Here is a 6651-nt window from a genome sequence, read left to right as displayed (position 1 = left end):
TAATCCCAGCACTCAGGAGACAGAGACAGGCAGATCTCTGAGTTCCAGGACAGCCAGGACTACACAGAGAAACCCTGTCTCAAATAAACAAACAACAACAAAAAGATATATATATATATATATATATATATATATATATATATATATATATATGTATATATCCAATTTTGTACTTGTATACACTGTATCTTGATATATTTACCACTCTCCAGGAACTTAAATCCTCGCTCTCCTTTTCCTACTTCCCAAAATGTTGGGATTACAGGCCTGTGTCACTGTCTTAGTAACTTTTGTATTGCCATTGTGATGGCTAAAGAGACTCCATTTTATTTTAGGCATCCATCTGGGTACCCACTAGCTGTTCGTCTCAGACTCCAGTCCCTGGGAGATAAGTACCATGACCCCATTCAGTGACCCCCCCCCAAAATGTACAGCCATGACCATCTACTTGTCATACTGTGACTAACTGCTTTTTAGCTTCTGTGTGATACCTCAGTAAAAACCCCCACTCTGTCCCCTACAGACAAAGAGAAGCTTAAACCAGTATTCATAAGTGTAGATAAGAACTTAGACCCCTTTTCCCCAGGTGGCTGTATCTGCTACAGGGACTTTGGAAAACACAGTCAGGATATTCAACCAAAAGACTGAAAAAGAGGGAGGCAGGTTAAAATAAATTTATATGGTCTGTGCCTTTAAGAACTAGCCTCACAAAGAAAGGGGAGCGCTCCTTCCAACCTCCCTGCTGTGAGTGAGAGATTTGGAAGAGCCTCCCTGGAGGCTTGTAAACTTAAAATACACCTTACTTTTGCATTCTGTACCTAAAGTCTCCAGTGGCAGCTTTGGGGACGTGATCTAGGCACAACAAGACCCTCACTCTATTGTCTCAAAAAGGGGGGCCTTAGACAAAGATATCTCAATATAGATAGACCCAGGCCAGTTTCAAGTCCCCAGAAATGATGGCGCCAGCTCCAGGAACAAAAGAACAAAGTCAGGATGTCTGATGGTAATCAATTAACCAGGAGATGCCCCTCTCCGGAGATAACATGACCAGACCCCGGAGAGGAGTTGTAAAACTCCTGACAGGGCAAACAGATAAGCTAGAATAAGATAAAGTCCAGGCCCGGGAAAAACTGGACCAATCAAGGGTGGACCTGTACTAACCCCCTCCCCTCTAAGAAATTTTATGGGTTTTGCCTATAAAAACTAACTTCCCCAAGAAAGAGTAACTCTTCCCTGCCTCACTTGAGATGGTTTGAGATGAGTTCCCTGTCATGACTTGTAACAGATAAACCTTGCTTTTGCATTCTGGTATGCTCGTCCTTGGTGGTCTCTCTGGGGGTTACGATCTGGGCACAACATCTGTAACCTGCTTGTGAAGAAATTCAGGGACTTTTGAGGTTGCCTTGACTACCTGCCTAATCTTGACAGAGTGAATAGCCTTGGGTTGCTTGTGCAGATATTCAGGTTTTTGCCTTTAAAAATTTCTTCCCTCACCCCCCTGTAGCCAGTGGCTTTTCTGCATCTCACTCAGTCCCACAGCCACTTATAAAATAATCACCCAAAGGCTTATGTTAATTATAAATGTTTGGCCAATGGCTCAGGCTTAAACTAACTAGCTCTTACAACTTAAATTAACCCATTTCTATTAACCTAAGTATTGCCAAGTGGCCACAAGCATCACTGGTCTGCTGGTGTGCTACTCCTTGGATGGCTGGATGACCTCTCTCTCTCTCTCTCTCTCTCTCTCTCTCTCTCTCTCTCTCTCTCTCTCCTCTGCCCTTCTTTCTCCCTGTATTCAGTTTGGCTTTACTGCCTAGCTATATTCTGCCCTGCCATAGGCCAAAGCAGCTTGATTCATCAGCCAATAAAAGCAACACATATTCTCAGCATACAGAAAGAAGGACATCCCACATCAACTGCCCTTTGCACGGCCATCTCAGCTTTGGCTCCAAGCCTGTTACTGTGCTAGCAGTAATTAATAAGTCTTTTAATTATAATTGGATTGACTCTGTGGTATTGTCCTGTTGGACCCCAAAATTCAGGGTCTCAAGTGGGCGCCCCAAGAACCCAGACTCCAGTCCAGTTGATGCAATAGCAAGAGGTTTTTATTTAAACTTCTATATAGAAGGGCAAACTCTGCTCCTAAGAGCAAGAGCCGCATCTTACTGCAGCCACATGGGGGTTTTTAAAGGAAAACCCCACAAACCCCACAAGATTACAATTCCCATACAATTTCGTTTCACAAGATCATGGTCTGGGTACAGAGTGATCACAGAGGGGGTACAGTCACGTCCGCATGTACATTCTTCCTGAAACTTCAAGGGGGGGTATCAAGGTGGGAGTGGAGTTTACAAACAGGTCATGGTGGTCCTTCCCGGAACACCTGCAACTATCCCAGTCACAGTTGAGCACATCTCTTTTTTTTTTTTTTTTTTTTTTTTTTTTTTTTCGAGACAGGGTTTTGCGCCTTTCCTGGAGCTCACTTGGTAGCCCAGGCTGGCCTCAAACTCACAGAGATCCGCCTGGCTCTGCCTCCTGAGTGCTGGGACTAAAGCCGTGTGCCACCACTGCCCGGCCAAGCGCATCTCTTAACAGAAATCTTTTTACATTGTTATATGGTTGCAGGCTAAGTCAGGTTGCCCTTGGAACTAGATTTTTAGTTTCTCATTTCCTGGTGTTTGAAGTTTCTCTTTTCCTGAGGCTTGGGGGTGTAAGCTTGAAGGGCTAGGGTCTTTCAGTCCCTGTGGTCAGGAACGTATAACGCCATGACCATGACCAAGGCAAATTATAGAAGGAAGAGTTAATTGGGGGCTTACAGTTTCAAATGGTGAGTTGATGACCTCATGGCAGGAGCATGGCAGCATGAAGGCAGGCTTGGCACTGGTGCAGTAGCTGAGAGCTTATGCCCTGATCCACAAACAAGAAGCGCAGGTGTGTGTGTGTGTGTGTGTGTGTGTGTGTGTGTGTGTGAGAGAGAGAGAGAGAGAGAGAGAGAGAGAGAAGGAGAGAGAGAGAGAGAGAGAGAGAGAGAGAGAGAGCACTAACCTCAAATTTTGAAACCTCAAATTCCTTCCCCAGTGACACACCTTCTCCAACAAGGCCACACCTTCTAATCTTCCCCAAATGGTGTCATCAACTGGGAATCAAGGATTCAAATATAGGAGCCTATGGGGCTGTTGGGGAATATTATTTTAAGGTGTGTTACTTTTGTTCATGTTGCATTTGTTTAACTCTGTGAAGCTGTGTTACTGTGCCTGTCTAAAATACCTGATGGTCTAATAAGGAACTGGGCGGCCAATAATGAAGCAGGAGAAAGGATAAACAGGGCTGGCAGGCAGAGAAAATATATAGAAGGAGAAATCTGGAAAAAGGGAAGTAGTAGCCAGAGAAGGAGGAGGACTCCAGGGGCCAGCCACCCAGCTACACAGCAAATCATGGAAAAAGAGTAAGATTTACAGAAGTATGAGAACAGGAAAAGCCCAGAGGCAAAAGGTAGATGGGATAATTTAAAGTTAAGGAAGGCTGGCAAGAAACAAGACAAGCTAAGGCTGAGCATTTATAATTAAGAATAAGCTTCCAGCTGGGCAGCAGTGGCACACACCTTTAATACCAGCGCTCAGGAGGCAGAGGCAGGCGGATCTCTGTGAGTTCGAGGCCAGCCTGGTCTACAGAGCAAGATCCAGGATAGGCACCAAAACTACACAGAGAAAGCCCGTCTCGAAAAACAAAACAAAACAAAACAAAACAAAAAAGTCTCCATGTGTGATTTATTTATTTGGGAAGTGGGTGGCAGGCCCCTCAAAAGAGTAAAAGCCCACAACAACATAAAACAGACTTTAAGATATGAAAAATATTTTTGTGTGTAGGAAAAAAAAGTATATAAACAGTGTAGATGTTTTGAAAACAGAATAAAATAATAAATGTAAAATTGGTTTATAATCTTCAGAGGGCCTTAAAATAAAATAAATAGTCCTAGAGACAAGTTTGGAGAATGTTTTTATTTACATGGAGGACCTAATTTTGGGAATAGTTAACTTTGCTTGTTGAAGTCTAAGCTAATTTAAAGTTTTTAAGCTTTTTATTTATTTTTTGAAAATTTTATGCATGTATATAAAGTATCTTGATTATATCCGCCTCTCTCCCCCAGGACTTCCCATCACATACCCCTCCCACTTTATGATTATTTATTTATTTAACCCTCTGAATCCAGTTAGGACTAGGTGCAGAATCACCCACTAGGACACAGGGGATCTTCTTGCGGTCACACTCATAAAGAAAAGTGACTCTCCCTTTGCTAGCAGCCATGCACTGCCAATGGCTTCTTAGCTAAGGATTGGGCCTCAGGAGCACATCCCCTCTGCAGACTGGGACTTCTAACTGGCTTGATCCTGGGCAGGCCTTTTGTGGACAGCCACAGCTGCTGTGAGTTCATGTGAGCAACTCCTATCAGTCCAGAAGACGACCTCGCACAGCCTCCCCCAACCTCTGGCTCTTACATCCTTTCTTCTTCCTCTTTTTTCACTGCAAGAGGGTTGACATAAATGTCTTGGTTGAGCCCTCCCTGTAACTAGAAGTTTTCCTGTGTCCCACAGCCGCTTGGTTCCAAGTAAACACACAGAGGCTTATATTAATTACAAGCTTATGGCCTATGGCTCAGGCTTCTTGCTAGCTAGCTCTTTCATCTTACCTCAGATCATTTCTATTAATCTATGTGTTGCCACGTGGCTGTGGCGTTACCCGTCTGCTGGTATCTTATTGCTCCTTGGGCAGTGGCAGGATGGCGTCTCCTCCTGCCAAATAAGCAATAAATAAGGCCAAAGCAGTTTATTAATTAGCCAATGGGAGTAACACATATTCACAGCAAGAAAAAAGACATCCCACAGCACTTCCCAGTTGCTCATTTTCAATTCTTCTATTGGTAATGTGTCTCGGGTTTAACCAGTAACCGCTGTAAGAAGAAGCTTATATATGATATGAAAGAGGTGAGGTGAACGCTGGCAACTAAATAAGGGGGTGGTGGGAACAAGGTGGGGAGGAGGAGGGTAGGGAGCGATGAATCTACAGATGTACGAAGTAGCCTTATGAAACCCCATTTGTTTGTAAGCTGATTAAAAATACAATCTTTAAATGAGTTTGAACATTAGTGACCAGTGCTGCTCCTTGAAGACCTGGGGCATTAAATGGAGACCCCAGTATCAGGCACGGGCCACCTCCCGGTGAGCTGCTGGTCAGAGAGACCCCAGAGTCTCCCAAACAACACAGGCTATTCTGTTGCTCTTCCCACCCACTAGAAATAGCCGGTGAGACCCTGTTGCTGAAGACACCACACACTTTGGTGACAGAGAAATCAATCTTGAACTGACCATGAAACTCTACATTCTGCTTCTGGCTAGCTTTCCTAGTACTGTGAGGTGCCATGCAGGGCACATCCGTGGTCTGTCCAGTGCTGGGCCCTGTGTGCTGCCATACAGACATGCCAGGCAAGATGTGTTCATTGGTGCAGGAGCAGCAGACCCTGTCCTCCTGATTGGATCTGAGGCTTGCCTTACAGGAAGGAGTTCAGTCCTGTGCCTCGGGAAGTCCTGGGTCCCAGCAGAGAAATTCTAGATGTTGTTTCCCTAAATGGTCATGTTGTCACTCTGCCTTCTAAATTATTTGTATTCATATCCATAAATTCATGCTGCTCCAAAGTTAAATTTTTGACTTGTGAGTTACCTGACTTTGAGCTGTATTCTAGGAACCAGAGTGTCCTTTCTCATCATAGACACCCACCTGAGGGACAGGGACAGATCTCAGGATCTCTTAGACACTGGTGAAAGGAGCAGGTTCAGAAGCCAAAAAGGTCCTACCCTGCTCCAGAATACCAGCGTCCCCTCCTCTGTGATGAGCAGCAGGGGAAGGAGAAGGTCTGGAACCAGGGGGAGGTAAATGCTTACAGTGTTTCCTAAGTGGTAGGTCTTTGCCACTAATGTCCTTGAACACGATTTTTCCATTAGTGTGTGTGTGTATGTGTGTGTGTGTATGTGTGTGTGTGTAAGTGTATCTATATGTGCGCACGTGTGTCTGTGTATGAGCGTGTATATGTGTGTATGAATGTGTATGTTTGTGTGTATTTGTTTGTTTTTCCCCCCCTCCACTATGAGGTTCCAGGGATGGAGCTCAGGGAGGTCATCAGGCATGGGGGCCGGTGACTTTAGCCAGCGAGCCGGCACAGGGGCCTTGACCCTGATTCTGAAACCCATCCACAGTCTGGGCTGGTAGAACTTGGACTTCTTTACTGGTTTTGTATTTGAATTTTTTTTTTTTTTTTTTTTTTTTTTTTTCGAGACAGGGTTTCTCTGTATAGCTTTGCACCTTTCCTGGATCTCGCTCTGTAGACCAGGCTGGCCTCGAACTCACAAAGATCCACCTGCCTCTGCCTCCCAAGTGCTGGGATTAAAGGCGTGCACCACCACCGCCCGGCTGTATTTGAATTTTTAAATGTGATTCAAATTACCTATGAAAATAAGATGCATCCGAGTTTGCTATAAACATCCCTGTCCCCCCAAAGCCTTTAAAATAGGGAAGATAATTTACTAGTCTACTCATCCGGCAGCCACCGGCTATTTCCCTGCTTCTGAGGTGTTAGTGAAGTTTCACAGCAACCAACAG

Source organism: Peromyscus leucopus, chromosome 12 (genome assembly GCF_004664715.2).
Source record: "Peromyscus leucopus breed LL Stock chromosome 12, UCI_PerLeu_2.1, whole genome shotgun sequence".
In the NCBI taxonomy this organism is placed as follows: Eukaryota; Metazoa; Chordata; class Mammalia; order Rodentia; family Cricetidae; genus Peromyscus; species Peromyscus leucopus.
This window is presented reverse-complemented; position numbering follows the sequence as displayed.